At 35.7% G+C, this 19,429-nt stretch overlaps 1 pseudogene; it reads right to left on the bottom strand.

Moving 5' to 3' along the window:
• The window catches only part of LOC149578194 (nicotinate N-methyltransferase 1-like), a 28,984-nt pseudogene extending 10,091 nt beyond the window's left edge, over positions 1 to 18,893 (bottom strand).
• Positions 18,894 to 19,429: the final 536 nt, after the last annotated feature.

Here is a 19,429-nt window from a genome sequence, read left to right as displayed (position 1 = left end):
TTTCTTCTTTTCTCTCTTGGTAAGATCTGCTTCCACATTAAAATCGGTAGTCACTTTTCACTTTGCGGAGAATGTTCAGACCGAGGGCCACTATGCTTCACCTAATGCAAACCAACAAAAACGCTTATGATTCATCTGCTGGTGTGGTTAGATTTTGTGTTTTTTTAAATTATGATATTTAGTTTTTATCTTTAGATTGTTAGTAGGGCCAATATTCACGAACATTATACTTGGATAAAAAAAAAGGAACTCTTTTAGAGATGGAGGTACTCTAGCTTGGTTGTAGGTTTGCATGTGGGGGTTTTGTGGAAGCGTTTTAGCAGCAGAATAGTTTGTTGGTTTATTGTAGTGAGTTTTGTTCTTGTTTGGCGTCTACAGGAACTTTTTCAATTTGCTAGCAGTTGTTCTAGTTTTTGTTTGTTTTTTTCTGGCTTCCATCTTTGCATGGCAGATATTTCTATGGCATCAGTTGTGGATCCTTCTCATATGGACAAGGCTTTTAACAGGTCCTCTTCAAGCATGCATGCACAACAAGCAGGTACATTTTATTCGAGTATTGGCCCTAATATGAAGAAGGTTAATGGTTGTCTTCCTAGAACCTAGGATCGCCTAGTTTTGGTCATTTTTCCTGATTCGATGGAAAATGTCTCATATTGGAGTAGACATGCTCTAATCTGAAAGTTTCTTGGTATTCGCATTCCTTTGTCCACTCTCGAGGCTTGGATCTAGCATTCCTGGCAGATTCAAAGAGATATGGGCATTATGCTTGAAACAAATAGCTATTTTATAGTTATTTTCTCAAATATGGAAGATTGCAATAGAGTTTTTGAAGGTGGCCCATATTTTTATAATTAGGTTGGATTATTTATTAAACCATGGCATGTAGGTTTTAATCCAGCTGAAGAGATGCCTTGTGGAGTTCTTGTTTGGGTTCGTCGACCTCGCCTACCCCTGAAGTTTTGGTGAGAAGACATTTTACATAAAATTGCTAATGTCTTGGGAAAGCCTGCGGCAGTTGCTACACAAACCCTTGATAAAAAGGTGATTTATTTTGCCCATATTTGTGTTGAGATAGATCTAAATAATCCCCTGTCAGATTCAATGGAAATTTGTTTGGAATCTTCATCATGGACTCAACAATTAGATTATGAATCTCTACCTTTTCGATGTCAGTTTTGTCATGAGTATGGTCATCTCCTACGACATTGCCCTAAAGTTCATAAGGAAGCCCATTCCTCCTCTTTGGCCCCTCCTCCTCTGGATAAAGAGGACAAAGGGAAAGCTCCCATGATGGTTGCACCTCAGGGAAAGGACAAGGAAGGATTTGTACCTGTTAAAACTAGGGCTAAAGGACAAAGTCAGAAGAGGCCATTCAGGGATAGATATACAGATGGAGGCTTTAACAGGTTTGAGGTGCTAGAGAATTTAGCTTTGGAAGAAGGGGTCCCACATGGGGTCACTTCTAATAGTGTTGGAGTCAGTATGGAGGTTGTACTAGTTCTTGAGCTAGAACCTGTTCAAGCTATTTAGGGACAACAAGTGGCTCAAGTGACTTTACATAATTTCATAGAGGATGACATTGTTTTGGCATATTTATCTAGAGAAGTTTTAGTTTCATCTTAAAATAAGGGTTCATCTCATAGATTGGGAGTGCAACAACGACCCCTTAAGAAAGGTCCTGCTGATAGCTCCTCAAAAGGGTAGAAGACAAACCTTGAAAAGATAAAAATGACTAGAAATTTGTTGATGAAATCTAGGTTTGTTAAACCTATTGATGCTCACTTTTCTTAAACCCCTCAACGATCATTCTCTCTTGGAATATGAGGGGTTTGAATAGCACCTATCATCAAAAAGCTATTCATGATTTGATTGCAATTCATTCTTTAGATGTCTTTTGTGTTCAAGAGACTAAGGTTTCTATTAAGGTTATGCATCAGCATGCTCTACGCATTTGGTATACTAGTCATTGTCAAAATATTGGTTCACAAGGGAATTTTAGAGGTTTGGCCTTGTTTTGGGAACCTCAAAAGATTTCTCCACTTTGGTGGATTTCTAGTCATTACTCAATCTCTGTGGTGGTTACTGCCATGGACTCTGGTGAGACTATTCTTGTGACAAATGTTTATGCCCCTGTTGGCATTCGTCAGAAGATTCATCTCTAGGATCACATTAGGTATGTGCGTTCTTATGCTCCTTATTTTCCTTAGATTTTAGGAGGAAATTTTATTCTATGTTAAGTCTTGAGGAGAAAAGAGGAGGTTGGCCTCAGCTTGGCCCTGCTTCTGATCTTTTTCAAGCCCAGGTGGATGTTCTTTCTGTTATTGATGTTAAGTCTTCAAATGGGGTTTTCACTTGGAACAATAGATGGAGTCGTCAGGAAGCTATCTCAGAACATTTGAATAGGTTTCTTGTTTCATGTTATTGGGTTGGCAGTGGCTTAATTATAAGTTTTGAAATTACTGATTGGAGAGGTTTTGATCATTGGTTGATTAAGTTTTCTTCTTCTCCTATTGCACCTCCTAAGAACCCTTCTTTTAGATTCCAGCTTATGTGGCTCTGAGACTCGTCCCTTTATGATTTGGTGGCTAAGTGGTGGAGAGAAGGTGGCCCAGCTTATGGTGTGGCTATGTTTGTCTTTGAGAAGAAACTTAAATATGTCAAATATCATCTTAAGAGATGGAATACTTCTTGCTTTGGGAACCTTTAGTCTAGAAAGAGGAATGCTCTAGATCATCTTGCAGTGATTATTTGCCAAATCAAGGACTCTGGGCTTACAAAGGCTCTTGGCAAAGTAGAATCTCAGGCTATGTGAGATGTGGAAGAATGGGAACCTCAGGAAGAGATTTACTGGAAACAAAAGGCTCGCATTGATTGGTTGCATGAAGGGGATAGAAATACTAGTTTTTTTCATCATTTTGTCCAAGCTTATCATAATAAAGGGTATATTTTTACTCTTGTTAATACTAAAGGACTTCAGATTTCTTCTCAGTCTGTTATGACCAAGGAAGCCTTTCAATTTTATTCTAACCTTTTTACTAAGGATTCTCAGCCTACAGCTGAGGAGGAGAACTTAATTATTTCATGCATTCCTTCTCTTATCACCATTGCTATGAATGATTCTCTTCTTCATCCAATTTTGATATCTGAACTTGAAGAGGTTGTGTTTGGGATGAATAAAGGTAAAGCTCCAAGTCCAGATGGCTTCCTTGTGGAATTTTTTCAAAAAATTTGGAAAATTATTAATATGGATCTCTTGGAGGTGGTTAAGGAATCCCTTCAAAATAAGAAAATGCTTCGTGCATTGACCTGTACTTTATTGACTCTTATCCCTAAGAGAGAAGGTGTTGACAATCTTGACTCCTTTCGTCCCATTTCTCTTTGTAATGTTGTGTACAAGACTATGACCAAATTGATTGCTGACAAACTTAAGATATACCTTCCAGTTGTGATTTCAGAGAAAAAAGGCAATTTTGTGGCTTGTAAGAAAATTCTTGATGGAATTGTTATTGCTTCTAAAGTTACTCATTCTATGCATACATCAAAAGAGCGCGCAATGTTCATTAAGTTGGATATGGCTAAGGCTTATGATAGAGTCAAATGGAGTTTTCTCCAAAAGATCCTCTTGGCATTTTTTCTACCAACAATGGGTGAACTAGATTATGAGTTGTGTTACTTCAGCTTCTTTTTCTGTTCTAGTGAATGGTGTTCCTTTAGAGCCCTTTGGTACCTCTACAGGACTTGGCCAAGGGGATCATATTTCACCTTATCTCTTTATCATTCTAGCTAAGGGTTTGGGCTGCTTTCTTAAGCTTTGTGTTCACGAGGGTTTGATTCATGGGTGGAAATGGAGTGTTGGCTTGCCTCTTATTTCACATCTTTAGTTTGTGCATGATACTTCATTTATGGGATAGGCCCATCTTCAAGAAGCTACTTCTTTTAGGCATGCTTTGGATGTGTATCTTGCAGCTTTGGGGCAAAAAGTTAATGAGAACATATCCTCCATTTTTTTCTTCAATATTCCCCAAGCTATTCAGAGGCGTATTGTTGCTATTTTGAGGTTTCAGATTAGGTCTCTTCCCTTTGTTTATTTGGGTATTCCTCTTATTATTGGTAGACATCCTAGATCTTCGTGGCAAGTTTTGCTTGATAAACTATGACAGAAGGTTAATCATTGGACTCATTGATGGCTATCAACTGCTACTCACCTGACTCTATTAAAATTGGTTATTCAAGCCCTTCCTATTTACCGGTGTTTTGTTTAGGCTGCTCCTATGTATTTTCTTCAGGAATTTGATGCTATATCCCATCAATTCCTTTGTAGTGGGAACCTTCCAACTTCTAAATGGAGTCTAGTTAAATGGAAAATGGTGTGTAGACCTCAAAAGGAGGGTGGCTGTGGATTACAATCAGCTATTTTAAATGGACATGTTCTTGCTGCAAAACTTTATTAGTGTTGATGTACTAACCAAAATCATCTTTGGGCTCATATTCTCACCCATGAGTATTTTCTAGATATTGATATGGTTGAAGTTCACCGCTTTCCTCTGGAAGGGAGAGGATACATGATTTAAAATATGCTAAAGTTTGGAGCTCAGTTGGTTAAAGATGGTCTCTTTTGGATTTGTCATTCGAGATCATAAGCTTTATTTTGGCTTGACTCTTGGGATGGGCAACCTCCTATTCTTACCACTCATCCTCAGTTAGATGCCCTCTATCAAAATTTTAGTGTTGTTGATTGGGACACAGTATATTTTTATAAGATAGGGCGTGTTAGAGGTTTGGCTCCTTCCTTACATTGGAAACACCCCTTTGAATGGCCTCCAGGAGGATCTGACGAGGATAGAGAGGAGTTGTTTCAAATTTTGCAGTCTCGTGAGTGTACTACTTTGGTTGGTAACGATGTTCTTGCTTGGGACAGTGAAGATTTTTCTAGAAAAGTTTCAATATCTGTAGGATATGTTGAGCTTCATTAGCGGACGTTGGGGGACATTCAGGCCTTGGTGGAAGCAAGTCTAATACAAGTTTTCTTGGCCCAAATGTGATTTTTTTGTGTGGTTGGTGGTTCACAGATGACGTCGTACATGGGATAATTTATGCAAATGTGGCTTCTAAGGACCTTCAATGTGTGTTCAATGCCAAACTAGTGAAGAAAATATCTCTCATCTCTTTTTCCAATGATCTTTCACTAGACATATTTGGTACTCTTGGTGGAATGTGTGGAACCAATCTTGTTGGCATGTTTCCTCACTAGTAGAATGCTTTGCTCGCTAGGGTAAGGCTCCTATCAAGACTTCATTTCTTCAAGTTGCTTGGACTCTTGGACTCTCCTTTATTATTTGGTATATCTGGTTGGAAAGGAACCATCATATCTTTAAGGATGAGGTTTTAGAGGTTCCTCACTTATGGTTGAAAATTCTCCATTCTTTGTGGGAAATAATTTGTGCAAAATGTGACACTTCTGAGGCCATGGAACCAAGGGAGGATATTTTCAATAATTTTTTGAATATTCCCCCCCACATGGAAAATTGTTAAGAAAGATGTGTAGACATCCCTTGTGAAAGATAAATAGGGTGGGGAAGTAGAGTGCCCCTCCGCAAGGTATTCTTGAAATCAACACGGATGGGTCTTTTAAGGGAAATCTAGGCCCTGCTAGCATTGGTGGTGTTGGTGGATGTCCATTTTGTGTTTTCTATTTATAAAGCTCATCACACTAACTACTTGATGGAGGCCATAGCTATTTTGTATATTGTGAAGAATGCTTGTGACCTTGGTTGGAGAAGGCTTATCTATGAATCTAACTCACAAATGGTGATACATCTATTGAATCAGCAACATTCCAAAGTTGTTAGTTGGAGGTTAGCTTTGATTGTGGACAAGATTCATAATTTGTGTACTTATTTGGAGTTTGTTACTTTCACTCACATTCCCAGGGAATGGAATAGTGTTGTTGATTGTTTGGTGAAGTGGGCTTACCATATGTGTAATTGGAACATTGTTGATAAGACTTAACTTACAATGGGCTTGTCCCATCAACTTGATCACTTGGTTGATCTTAACAAGGTTGTCTGATGCACTTTCTCTGTTTGTTCTTGTTTCTCTTTCAACTTGAATAAATTTTCACCCCTCCTTTATTTCAATATTCATGTGATGACCATAATTATGTATTTTGTTAAAAAAATGATGTTTATGGTACTATTTATTATGGGTAGTTTTTTGAAATGTTGAAAGGGGGTAGTGTGATCTTGTGATAGTTACTTCTAATTGATCTTGGAATAGTTGTTCTTTTCTCTTTTGGGTCAACCCCCATTTTGGTAGCTTCTGAATTTAACCAAAAAAATTTATTTAAGAAAAAATCAATCTATCTTATTATCTATATTTATTTGATGGTTACAATTACATGAGGTTCAAAATTAAGATTAGTATTTATTTAAGTTTATAGATTAAGGAGAGATATAGTTTCATTTGGTTCTATTCCATAACCTCCTCTCTCTATGCACACACATTGTATCCATCTCTATATATACATCTCTTTGATTCCCTCATTTATTGGTAGCTAACCACTTATTGAGATGGAAGCTTTGTTGGTCATAGGAAAGGCGAGCCTAGTTGAGGTGACTTCGACATAAGTTTAGGCAGGGACCCATGGGAAGGGCTTGGGCTCTATTTTTGTGGAGTGGGTGGCTCCATGGTAATTTTTTAGAGGGGGCTAGAGCTTTAATTGGAATTTTTTCTACAAAATAAGAGCCCCAGATTTTTAGCCCTCTCAATTTGAGCGGGTGAAAATAGGGTGGGGCTAAATTTAGCCCCACCAACTTAGGGAAGATTTATGCATTTGTCAACAACCTACTCTTCATTTTCCCACAAAAATGAAATAATCCAATCTTTTATTTACAAAATTCATGAAAATAAATCCATAGGACCACTTCCCTTTTTCAATATGCCTAAAAAATCTCTGTGGCACCCCTCTACTTTTAAGGAAGCGAGTGCCCATGGGACCCCTGCCTTAGTACCATCCATGTTGTGCACCAGTGCTATCAAGAAAAGATCAATACTACAAATTGGGCCAATAAGAAAAGCGAATCTCATACCACCCTATGTCACATTTACCCAAATCTATCACCTCTTTATTAAATCCAAATTAAATCTTCCTACAACAATTCCATTTGCAAAGAAGGAATCATTTATAAAAAATCTCATTCCCTTATACTGTCAGTAATTTCGTTCATCAATCCTCAATCATTAATTCAACAATGTCAAAGAAAATCTATTCACATTGAAATCGGAAACCTTCACATGTCTAACCAATTATAAATCTTTTTTTTTTTTCTCATAAAATAGGACCATCATTTTATCTTCTCATTGGACTCCCAAATAAAAAATTTGTTTCATTGGAATTGGTCACCAAAATCAGAATTAAAATCTGCATTTACTTCTACGAATATTCTCATCCATATCATAGAACTCAAAACCAGAAATTTGTATTCATGGAGAATAAGGTATTGATTCCTTGAAAATAATAAAAAGTTCATAAAATTTCTGATTTTTAGAAAACCAAATCTGCACTAAGAAAACAAAAACCCATGATGCTTGACGCTACTTTTAATTCAAACTTTACTAATTTGGAATTAGCCTCCAATTCAAGCACAATAGAGCACGTTACCATGAACAATAAATTGGTTTGGAAATCGATTTCTTGTGTGATCATTTGTAACATTATTTTTAATATTTAATTCAGACCCAAATGAAATTTCGGTACCACATAATGATTTGGCATTATATTTCATGAAAAATCAAACCTTCAACCCGCACCAGTCGACGCAATACAAGAAAAGAATCAGAACTTGAAATATGAACATAAACAACCGATTCATCAAGCATGGCATTGACAAAGGGAACTCAAAGATTATTAGGAATAAATAATTTCTTGTGCCCCATAAAAAATTCAAACCATACCAATCTGATAAGAGGAAAAATGGAACTTTTAACAACTAAAAATGTTTCTATTATTCCTCCATTTCAAAATATCTCCATGTGATGGATGGCAATGGCTATCAACAGCCAGAGGGCATATTAATATTTCACATTTCCTCTCCTCCTCTGGACTATCTTTCGATACAACACGATTCTATTTTTAAATACATTATTGGCAGTTACAAAAAGTTCAATTGTAGAAACGAAACACCTACAGACAACAGAAATATAACAGCAACACCCAACCAATATAAAAAGAAGAAGAAAAGGAAAAATATTGTTTTCGAACAAAGGAAGCTCTGTTATTTGAGCAGCAAACAAACTGTTTTTTTATTAACAAATGATAAGGCAGGGGTCCCATGAGGGAGGGCTACAGGTTTATTTTTCAGGTACAGAAAGTCTCATAATAAATTTTTGGAGGAGTTATGGGTTAATTAGAATCTTTTCCTTCGTAATAGGAGTCCCACTTTTTTAGGAAGCAGATGAAAATGGGGTGGGGCTGGAAATAGTCCTACCAGCTTCCGGAAAAATCTAGCCATTTGTCAAAAAACACTTTAAAACTAAAAAAGTCTTTATCATAAAATAAATTTTAAAAGTTTTTTCCTTAAATTTGGGAGTTGAAATTTAGAGTGAATCAAATTAAAAAATCCATAGGACAACTCAGCGTACACATTTCTTAAAAAATCTCAACGGGTGCAACTCTATTTTTAAGAAAGCTGGCATCCATGGAACCCCAGCCTAATAATTCCAATACATATTGTATTCCTTTAACTCTTCAACTATCGTTCACATCCAAAGTGCCCCTATATTTACTGTAGATTGAATTCCTATCTAAACTGAAAAGAAACTGGTCCTTAATCTAAGAAAGAGGCTACGGTGGAGCATGTCATGGTAAACTGCTTGTAACAACAATTGTGTGTTGTTTGGAATGGAGTTTAACTGGCTTATATATATATATATATATATATATATATATATATATATATATATATATAAAAGCCGAGAGATATCCTTCTCGAGTTGTCTATTGCACTGTGTGAGATTATGAAAATAGGCACCTCGAGAAGGATATATGTCAGCTTATTTTATATATATAATATATATAAGCTAGTAGCACTCGCGATGCAAAATGAAAGACATTATTTTTTTAATTATAATTTGTTATAGTTGATATATTATGAAAAATTTTAATTAATAAATATTTAAAATTATTATGATTTAGTATACGTTTTATATATTAATTTGAAAAAATTGCATAGATAAAAAAATAATAATAGTAATTTAAAAAGATATTTTAAAATCATATAGATAATTATTTAATGTTATAAAAATTGAAGAAATGTTATGCATTCTATTGCGAAACAATTTGAGCACATTGAAGCAATATAGAAATTTTTATACAAACATGTGTAATAAAGAAATGCTTAATAATCATTGAAAGAAATGATGACATAATCCATCGTAACACTTAATAGTGTAAAACATGTTGCAGCAATTTTTTTATAATGGCATTGTAGTTCATGATATGTTTGTTTTCGCGTGAACTCATTTAAGCCTATGCTATAGTTTACTCAGTAGCGAGAAATTTGAACATACTCTTCAACCTATATGAGATTTTAATAATTTAATATAGTAGTTTATGTTATAGATCAAGCTGAAATATCTGTGTAAGTTGACTACAATTATCCATGGATGTGAATGACAAAGATTTGGATTAGGTAATACTAATTTTTAGTTATTTTTCACTCATTCAGTCCTTTTTTTGAGTGGGCTTTTTTATCCAAACCTTACCAAATGAGGAATAAATATTTAGGGTTCAAGCTTATGGGCGTTCAATAGTTCAAGTTCATTATGAAGAAACTAAATCTATCATATTTAGCTGTGAGGGAATTTCAATGCTCTACTGAACTTTATCACACAGAATACATTTCTTGTTTGCTAGCTCAAATAAAATCCTAGTTGAAATAAATGTTTTGGGATAGGAAGATGCTTAATAAATGTTTTAGTTTCTATGTTTCATTGTTTTGTAAGGGAACATTAGTTTTCAGTTTTGATATAGTTAATCTGTTTCAATTGTCTTTTTATTAGTGAAATCTCAAATGAATGATCTAACCAATTTAAAATTTAGATTCATACCATTTCTATGACATAGATATTAGTATTTTCTAAAATACTTCTTTGTTTGGTATGATTTCACTGACTTATAGCAACTATCAATATCGCATGTACAGATCTGGTGTATGCTCAATAGCAATATTCCAGCTACACAATGTAAAGACTGAAATCCATAACAATTGCCAAATATGTAGACAACCCCAAGATGTGGAAAAACATGAAGATTTGAAAAGTCAAAAGTGGATTTATTCACATAACTATACAATATCCATTTCCTTAGATGGAAAAATCGACACATATTGACATATAGTCGAGAATAACTTGAAACACAATCATTATTACATATCATCATTGTTTTTTAATTACACTTGATCATACAAAAAGTCAACCACATATTGATACCATATACAAAGCAAAGTATAAATGATGAAAATGACTCATATGAACATAACATCTTTTGCCAAAACTATGTCGACCTGCATGTCCAACATGAATGTATCTTTAGAACACCATATGATATAAAGCATATATAACATAAATCATATAAAATTAACATGCCATCGAACCTTAGTGTCCATCTACATGTAATCTCATCTCCAAGCCATCGGAACAAAGTCCATCTGCTATCATGAGACGAAGAAGTGGTCCAGGCACATTTACCGCCCAACCATGGAGTGGTTAGCTCCCCAAGGTTCTCAAGTTAAGGAGAACTACCCGACCCTAGCACGAGAAGGTTAGCAACTCGGCACAATTGGATCAGAAGGATCTAGTGCAGCCTTTGTGCCTAATCTACTTACACATATGTCTAGTAGAAACACACACAAGGATGTGGAAGAGGGAAAACAACATATTATAAACAATGCATCTCAATCATGATGCATAACTATTTTTAAGCTTGGCCAAGAAAATAACCAGTGTAATGTAAAAGTACTGGTAGGTAATTTATAAGAAAAATTCAATTCAAATTTTATTTATTTACCCTCCTCTTTGATCCCACATTCAACACCCATTCCTACTTTGCTCTTTCACTATTTGCATTTAAAATAACTAAAAAGATTATCATCTACGTACAAGTATGTAATAAATTAAATACTTAACCATAAGTAAATTTGAATCAAATCGAGACTAAAATATGACAAAGTCAACTTAATCACAGACATATAATTAAATAAGATTCTCCTAGCAATTTAACAAAATGGCTTTTAGAATTATGCAAATTATTATCAATAAAAGTATGGCCATCTTTGTTCACACGTAAATCTCTCCATATACTAAATGTTGAGATAATGGGTGTTGCACACATTGCATAATATTGTTATTTTATTATTTTATTTTTTATTATGTAATGTTGTACCTAGATGGATGTGCAACATGTAAAGATTTTCATGGAATATTCTTGATGAGTTGTATTGTAACATTGTAATAATATTTCATGTAATTATTTAATATTGGGGAAAAAAGAATTAAATGCCCAATATTAAATGTGGGGTCAGTGGGTTAGGTAGCACATGGTTTTAGCACATGGTCTATGTAATACCACTTAGTGGTTTTGTGGGACTTGCTACTATATAAGCAGCCATAAGGGTAGTTGTTGTAGTGTGAGAAAGAGTGACAAGGAGAAGACAAAAGGCAAGAGTCGAGCGGGACAAGGCTTGACAGGTTAGCCAAGGGAGCATTTGTGAAGGTTGAAAGCATGGCATGGGATGTGTGGATTCATGCTTGTTCACATAGTTTGCTCGGTTGTGGTTATGGCCATGAAAGCTTCCATGGTTGTATTGCAATGGTATTTTTGCTGAATAATACATGATGATGGATGCTTTTGGAGGCTGGGTTTTTCCCTCAATGAGGGTTTCCCAGGGTATATCTTGTGTCACAATTTTGTGGGTATGTTGTCTATTCTCTTGCATGTGGATTTTAATTTCGTGTTTATTTCAGATCTATAATGGGTTATGTGGAAACGGTTATATTCTTTGTTGCCAAGTTTTCTTACAAGTGGTATCAGAGCTATGGTTTTATTATTGTAACCCTAGATTGAATCCATGGGAATGCATGAGAGGATAAAAGAAAGGGCAAGATATATGAATGATTTATTGCAGATCTGAGGACTTTGGATTTGTTGTTATGATGGGATGTTTAAAAAAATTTGGGTATGAGAAATTGTTGGACAAAAGAGTTTTTTGGATGTTTCATTTAAAATGAGGGTTTTAGGGGGTAGCATGCAGAAATGACCTCCTGGGTAAAAACAGACCTCACCATTGGATCCGGGTCGACATTTCCATGAAATTTGATATATAATATGCCCTAGTTTGGCCATGTTCAGAGGAAATAAAAGAGTTTTTTAGTTTCAGCCCATGATGGCCGTCAAATTTAATCTCGTCAGAATTTTCGTTACTGAAAAAAATAAAAAATAAAAAATCGTACTGAAAATAGTAAAAAGACTGTCTTAGTAAAATGGCCATAACTTTCTCTTAGAATATCGGATTTCAGAGTTCTTACAGGCGTTGGAAAGCTAATTCAAAGCACTACAACATGGTGTAGGTTTGGTTCTATAATTTTGAGATTTTGTTAGGTTTTAAGAGCCCTAGAGTCATATGTTGTTTATTTTGAGCACGAATTGGGGCATAACTTGGGCATATGGAGTCGAATTTTGGACTTCGAGTAGTCAACGGAAAGCTCTTGGAGAGCTCTACACATTGATTTAGATTTTGTGCAGGTTTGGCATGATTTATTTGTTGATATATTGATCTGAACAGTTTATAGATATATTTTGACTATGGTAACATTATGAGTTTATGGCATTGGAGATTTAAGTTTTGATGTCATTGTATACTCAGTTCATATTTCAGATTGGTCTCATGATGATATGGTTATCAGTGTTTGGTTTGGATATGCATGATGACTTGTTGGATCTACAAGTTGTGTAGTGTTGTAAGCGGTCTATACTTACAGGTTGCATTTATAGCTTGGTTATGGGTTGTCTTTGCCCATTGATCTTTCATTATTGATGCATATTCAGATTGGTGGCTTGGATTTGGGTTGTTTATGCCCTAAGTCACATGATTTACTATTTTCTTCATATAGAAGGGATGAGATGTTGTTACCAAGTACAATCATGGTAGAGGATTGTGGTTGACTATGCTGACAGGTTGGACATATTGAGAGCCAGATGCTCGGTTCATGGATGTGATCATGGTGTCATGGATTTTGGCATGACATGATTGGTTATACAGGTACATCCTTGATGTTCATTAGCTTGGATTTCTGATTCAGTTATGGTGGTATATCTTCTTGGTTGAGGATCATGGTTATTTGGTTTCTTTTGAGGAGCTCATGATGTGCACTTTGAGTTCTTTGATGGTTTGATGCCTTGGTTGATTCTCATGGTTAGAGGATGGTTTTTCATCATGATGTCATGGATAGCTTGGATACACGGTTTAGTGGGAGCTTGTGATAGTGATGGGGTGACAGTGCAGGATTAGTTCCTGGTTTGATTTGGATCTTCATATAGGAGATGGATTTTATGATGCCATAGGTGACTTGGTACCACAGTTGAGTGGGAGTTTTTGGCATTGATATATTTATTGAGTGTTTGCAGATGTTGGAAGTTTGACTTAGATCCTGTTGCTGTAGAAGCATCTTTGACATTTGCATGGTGTACTTGTTATCTTCATGGTGTTTGAATATGGTTAGATCTTGAGGACTCATGGAGTTCTTGGTTATCTTCATGGTGTGTGGAGATGGTTCTTCCTAGTATGTGGAGATGGTTTTCTTCATGGTGTGTGGAGCTGGTTGCATCTTGAGGACTCACAGGGTTCTTGAAAAAGGTGTGGTTTATGTTTTTATTTGACATGTTATCCTTGGTGTGAGGATGATTTCATTATTATGTCATGGTATACTCTTGATACGCGTTTAGAGTTGTGACATGTTATAGTGTGTTCATATGGAGCATGTTATCTCTTTAGTTGAGATGGTAAGATCATGTTGTCATGTTTATGTTCCTGAGGCCATGGTTGGAACTTTGACATTGATCTTGATTTAGTTTCTTGGTATTGAGTACACTGATCATAAGCTGGATACTTCATGATATTGCTATGTTGCATTTGGAGTTGGCATGGATTGATTGGTTATAGGTGCTCATGGATACTTAGAGACGGTGGTGACGCTGATTTCTCTTGGATTAGGAAATTATTTGTTGGGACGGTTGATGGTTTCAGCAGGAAGTCCGAGGGGCAGTCACCTGATATGGACTTGAGAGGAGATTGTTCTTAGATGAGTCTTGGTTGGAGACTTGGGTATCTTGATGAGCATTCTCATTCCCCACTCTTGGTCTACTCGGTGGTTTGCTACTTGAGAGGTATAGCCCATTGTTTCTCTCAGTTGCATTATATTTATGCTTATCTTTCATGGATATGGATCTTGATCTATGGTACATGAGTTAGTTCTGGAAGGTTCATTTGAGAGATGGTTTAGCATTGGTTATCTCCATGTGCATATGTTGTTATGCTGGTTGAGTTTGGGAGATGGTTTTATATTGGGCATTTTCCTTGGATTAGGAATGGTTATTCCTTGGTTTAGGAATGGTTTTATTGAGTTTGATCTTCTTGTGAGAGGCTTACATCCATGATTAGTTATATGGTATGCTTTGGGTGTTGTTGAGGCTTCTTGTTGGGGTTTTATGGAGGAGATCATACTTGCACAGTTTACATCTAGAGGTGTGTGTAGAAGGACATGATACAGATTATGATTTGCATGGTTTCTCTGGTCTTGGTTATTTTCTTGGATGTTTAGTTTTTCCTACATTGGATTTGAGATTGGTTGGAGATTGTGATCACTGGTTTGTGCTCATGTATGTCATGTGAGACATGACATGGTTATTTCTTTCTCTTTCCTCTGTTGGTTGTGGAGAATTTGGGAGACTGTTGGAGACTTGTTATGAGAGTTTTTCTTGTAGGATATTGGTTTATGTATTGTGGATGTCCTTGATACTACATGGATTCACTTCTTTGAGATGTGTTGAGTGGATTGGTTATAGATTTGACATTATCTTTTGCAGTGGGAGCTTCTTGATATATATGTGGCAGGTATTGCTCTTGAGGCTTGTGATTGCAGGATGCAGATTGGATATGTTGGTGATATGAGATTCACTTGTTATACCTTTGAGGTATGGATAGTTGGATGGGTTTGGCACTTGTTGTGGGTGCTATTTCAGCTATGGATATTTTGACAACTACGGATACATGTGATTACCTTTGGATCAGGTTTTTGTGCTTGGAATTTCAGTTGGTACAGGATTTTATGATCTTCTAATGCGACAGGTTGGGTGGATTTCTCTTTGGATGGCTTCTATGTATGTCCAGTGGGAGTGGCATAATAGGAGGTGAGATCATTCATGTTTGAGATACTGGATACTTTGATTTTGTCGCGAGTACCAGGATGGAGCACTTGGTGTATTTTGATCCATGATGGTGGATGTGCTAGGAGGGATTGTTCCCTTGTTCATTTATGTGGCTACGTATTGACCTTGTGCAATGTATACAACAAGTCGGAGATTGTTGAGATAATGGGTGTTGCACACATTGCATAATATTGTTATTTTATTATTTTATTTTTTATTATGTAATGTTGTACCTAGATGGACGTGCAACATGTAAAGATTTCCATGGAATATTCTTGATGAGTTGTATTGTAACATTGTAATAATATTTCATGTAATTATTTAATATTGGAGAAAAAAGAATTAAATGCCCAATATTAAATGTGGGGTCAGTGGGTTAGGTAGCACATGATTTTAGCACATGGTTTATGTAATACCACTTAGTGGTTTTGTGGGACTTTCTACTATATAAGCAACCACAAGGGTAGTTGTTGTAGTGTGAGAAAGAGTGACAAGGAGAAGACAAAAGGCAAGAGTCGAGCGGGACAAGGCTTGACAGGTTAGCCAAGGGAGCATTTGTGAAGGTTGAAAGCATGGCATGGGATGTGTGGATTCATACTTGTTCACATAGTTTGCTCGGTTGTGGCTATGGCCATGAAAGCTTCCATGGTTGTATGGCAATGGTATTTTTGCTGAATAATACATGATGATGGATGCTTTTGGAGGATGGGTTTTTCCCTCAATGAGGGTTTCCCAAGGTATATCTTGTGTCACAATTTTGTGGGTATGTTGTCTATTCTCTTGCATGTGGATTTTAATTCCGTGTTTATTTTAGATCTATTATGGGTTATGTGGAAACGGTTATATTCTTTAATGCCAAGTTTCCTTACACTAAAGGACCAGCACTCATAGCTCATTTTAACAAAAAATAATATCCAAACAAAAATACTAAAATAACAATCATTTCCTTATTATTCCAGCCAATTGTTACTGGCATGTATAGCCAAAAGCCCAAAAGATTTAAAATTGGAATATAGTTATAGTTTAGATCTATTCTCTAACATTTTTATTTCCTCCTAAACCTGATGGTATGTCTGAATGCTGTAGGAATCAAGGAAAATAAACAGCAAATCATGAACTAGCTATAATTATTCTAAAGTTCCATTTACCATTAATTGTATTCTACAGGTTTTAAAAAAAATGTTTGGCCACAAGTTATAAGAAGCAAGATAATAATTGTTGAGATGTGTTCCTAGGCTTTTCCTTCCCATAACTGCACACAAAATATTAAAAGTAAAGAAGAAGAAATAGAAAAGAACTTGGTAAGATTCGTTCTCCACACAAAGCACCTTGTCCTTTTGCTCCCTCTCACCCAAGCTCCTGCCTCTGCTGTTTTCCCTCCTTTCTCTTATGGAAATTAGAAGAGAGTAATCTTCTCTATTTTAATCAAACACGTCTACTCCCCCTTCTCCCAAAAACATTCACAACTGACTTTCAGCTCTTCTCCCTTCTCTTTAAAATGCTAATTCCTTTCTTCTTCTGCTTTCAGATCTATTCTCTCTTGCAAATCTTTTATTTTATTTTTTTTCTTCCCCTCTCAAATTTGTTTTCCTCTCCTTTTCCAATTCAGTCGGCACTTCCCAATGAAACATTTTTTTCTCTACTGTTTATAAATTGCCCCTTCTCCTTAATCGTCCTCCTCCTCCTCCCAGCAAAATGACTCCATATTGCTATATAAAAACCTCCCCCTCTTCAATTCAGCCAGCCCCTTTTTTAATCCGCCTTACTTCAATGAAAATCTCCTTTCTTCTTCTCATGAAACTCACAGTTATAAAATCTTTTTGAGCAGTTCTTTTTTAAACAAATAGTCCTTCCCACGTTATTTCAGCCAGCAACAAATAGAATGATTCATAAATAAAAGTAAATAAATAACACTTGGCTTTACAAAAAAATTAACTTACACTTCTATTAAACATAATTTTAAACCAACTCAAGATCATAAATTTTAAAATTGTTAACAATCAATTAATTTCCTTATTTAAATATATGGCTACCACTTGGCTCAAGAACTTTAAATAAACTTTTAGTTCTATTTAAGCTTCCACATTTAATTTAAATCTAGCATTTTCAAAATAGAGGAACTATTAATTACGATTTAATTATTTTTTTTTTTGACTAACTACTACCATTAGAAATTTGTGCTTGAAATTTTGAAAGTATAATACTTGTTTTATAATCTAAATTATAATATTTATAAGAAATAAGATTTAATCATTCATTTTTTTCATTTACACCACATTATCATAAACAAAACATTTAATCCATCTAGATTAATTGAAATTCAAAGCAAATAATTTAAATTCAAATAAAAGCAACTAAGTGTGTGTGTGCGCGACTACACCATAAAAATTTTTGAGCCAACCCTACCGAGGAGCTAAACTCCTCTACCTCAACCACCCTTCCACCTTCAGTGTCTGCACGCTCACAAACTCGACATCACCCAAAGCATCAGTAATGTCATCATCATAATAAATAAATAATATCTTAAATACAATTTTTTTTAAAAAAAATATTCAACATTCATCATCAGACATAAACATATAATGAAATCACAATGTTAACTGTCATGTCGATATCTCGTAAGCTCAACATTTAAGGACATATCAAATGACAAAATAATTAACATTACCATCTAATAACATATATGATAAAATTCTAATCAAAGTCTATAGAGTATTTGACTCAAGTCGAGTCATACATAGTCTTAATCAAAAGGTCAATCACACAATTAAGTCTGTATAAAAAGCATGTCAAAATTTGAGTCATGACATCCCTCCCCACTAGGAAGAGACATCAACCCGATGTCCATCAATATCCAATGTTCAACATAACATAAAAGAACTACAATAGCAACAAAAGTACTAATCTAAGTAAAAAGATGTGGAAAGGACTGATGCATAACATCAACATCCTCCCACGTAGCACTATCAATAGAGAACTAGTCCCATTGGACCTTATACTGCAAGATGTCTCTGTCATGCACTCGAATAGTGTGTTCATCCACGAGGCGGGTAGGTAGCACCTGCACAACCCCCGGATCCTGAACCTACAAGGCACGCCAATCAAGAATATGAGAAGCATTCGGATGATATGGCTTTAATAATGAAACATGAAAAACATTATGGATACGGGCCAGAGCTGGTGGTAGAGCAAGTCGATAGGGCATAGGACTTATGACCTGCAAAACATCAAAAGGTCCAACATATCTCGGTGCAAGCTTAGAAGACTTGTCAAAAGAGATTGAACTCTTATGTAGACACACACGTATGAAAACCTTGTCCCCAACCTGAAAATGTCTAAAAGTACATTTCCTATCTGCATAGCTCTTTTTCCTGTCTACAGCTTCCTTTAGGCGAGCACGAACCATAACCATCTATTCTTCCATCTCCCTAAGCATCTCAGGACCAATCAAAACTCGATCCTTCACTCTATCCCAACTGATAGGTATATGACATTTACGCCCATTAAGTGCCTCAAAAGGAGCCATTCCCAAATATGTATGATAAGAATTATTATATGCGAACTCAACCAAAGGTAGGTATTCTTCCCACTTATACTGATGATCCATGCAATACATATGAAGTAAATCTTCTATAAGCTGATTCACCCTCTCTGTCTAACCATCAGTCTGCAGATGATAAGCAGTGTTGAAATTTAATTGAGTCCCCAATGAAGCATTCAAGGTTGTCCAAAACCTTGACATCATTCTCATGTCCCTATCAAAGATGATAGTCTCAGGTACACCATGTAGCCTGAATACCTCTTGCACAAACTTCTTGGCCAATGCCAATGATCCATCCTTCAAACTCCCTGGTATAAAATGTGCAACCTTGGTCAACTTATCGACCACAACTAATATAACATCATGCCTCCACCTATTCATAGGAAAATCTTGTATAAAATCCATAG

This window comes from Cupressus sempervirens, chromosome 1, assembly GCF_028749045.1.
Source record: "Cupressus sempervirens isolate cs-2001-9-10 chromosome 1, ASM2874904v1, whole genome shotgun sequence".
In the NCBI taxonomy this organism is placed as follows: domain Eukaryota; kingdom Viridiplantae; phylum Streptophyta; class Pinopsida; order Cupressales; family Cupressaceae; genus Cupressus; species Cupressus sempervirens.
The sequence above is the reverse complement of the archived record's forward strand: the minus strand, read 5'-3'. Positions and strand labels throughout refer to the sequence as shown.